The sequence below is a fragment of the Tenrec ecaudatus genome, chromosome 15 (assembly GCF_050624435.1).
Source record: "Tenrec ecaudatus isolate mTenEca1 chromosome 15, mTenEca1.hap1, whole genome shotgun sequence".
NCBI lineage: Eukaryota > Metazoa > Chordata > Mammalia > Afrosoricida > Tenrecidae > Tenrec > Tenrec ecaudatus.
The window spans coordinates 80,876,321-80,877,731 of record NC_134544.1 but is presented as its reverse complement, the minus strand read 5'-3'; the positions used below and the strand labels follow the sequence as shown (position 1 = coordinate 80,877,731).

General features: G+C 40.3%; 1 non-coding gene across 1 annotated transcript; it reads right to left on the bottom strand.

Annotated features, from left to right (window-relative positions):
* Window positions 1-350: 350 nt before the first annotated feature.
* LOC142428398 (small nucleolar RNA SNORA5) lies at window positions 351-482 on the bottom strand. Its single transcript, XR_012780305.1, has one exon. It is a non-coding gene; the product is annotated as a small nucleolar RNA SNORA5 (small nucleolar RNA).
* Window positions 483-1,411: the final 929 nt, after the last annotated feature.

The window sequence follows — 1,411 nt, the reverse complement described above, 5'->3', positions numbered from 1 at the left end:
TTCTCCAACATTACATCCTGATATAGGGATTTCTGAGCAGGGTTCAGGAGCTGCCATTCCTCCCAAGTGAACTTTACAGCCACATCATTGAATGTCACTGATTCCTGCAGTAAGAGGAGTCGATTTAATGGTGTATTTTCCATTTGAAGATTTTTAAAAAATATCTTAAAGAAAGCAAAACAGTAGTAAAAACTGTACAATCCATAATGCGTGGTAAACTTAGGACATGGTAGAAAGTATTTAACTTTATTTCTACATTCATAATTATGGGGATGGAAAACTAGCCCTATTTTCAGAAAGATCTCCTTTGTTCTGAGAAAGAAATATTTTCTTTCTTTTTTTTTTCTTCTGAATGTCTGTAACAAAATTTATCCCTGAGCCGCAGCAGAGGAACAGGGCCCATGAGTTACAGTGTCTCTGTGGCAGCCTTTTGGGCCAGTGCCAGCCATGGGCGGAGCCGGCACTGAATTTGACAAGCTGCAAGAAATATTTTCAAATACACATTTTCCAGGCCAAATAATGTGCCCCACCCCCACCCCCTACAATAACTCTCCATTAAGGAGCAGTCTTAAAGGAGCTCCCATAGTAGATGAATCATTTCTGTGCCGGGCTACTTCACTATGCCTGAAGGTTCTCTGTAGATCAGAGCAATCAGGTTCTGTAGCCAACCCACCATAAATGTAGCAAATGCCTGGGGAGGGCACAGAGTGGGTTTCAAGTCAACTAGCACTAGGTCAAGATGGTGAGTCACAATCTTGCTTATTTATTATGTTACCCACTTATGATATTATTACCCATTGACTATGTATACACTAATTGCATGACGTGTACACCTTATGGAAAGATCTGAAAACTCCAGTACCTATACCCACTGGAAAATACATTCACTTTCTCAGTCCTGACATAGGATGAGGAGCCCCGTGCCCCACTGGTCTGTCTTTAATATTTGCCACAATTGCAATGTCACACCTGAGGATCACCGTTCAAGTCTTGGGGACCTCCATGCCCCAAAATAATGCACCCACTCATAAAATTAGAATTTTGAATACTAGTGAAATTATCTGAATGAGCTAGAAATAGCTGAGATTTATATTCACACAAAGTAGATTTATATTCACACACACTTGTTTATATTGACAAAACAAGTTTACAGTACATTGTGAAATGGAATTGGGAGGTCTAGCAGTATCATCATTATAAAAGGCTCGGTATCTCCAGTGGCAATGATTATCAGGAACAGTTCAGATGGGGGCGGTCAAACACACCTCAGTTCACCAACATTTTTTGTCAACTCTTACCCAAGTCATTCCTCCCACACCACTCTTTGTCTCACTTCTGGGTTTGAAAATCTGTTGCTATGGCCACACAAAACTCAATAGATCAAAGTGGTCTATTAATGAAACAGGTACAT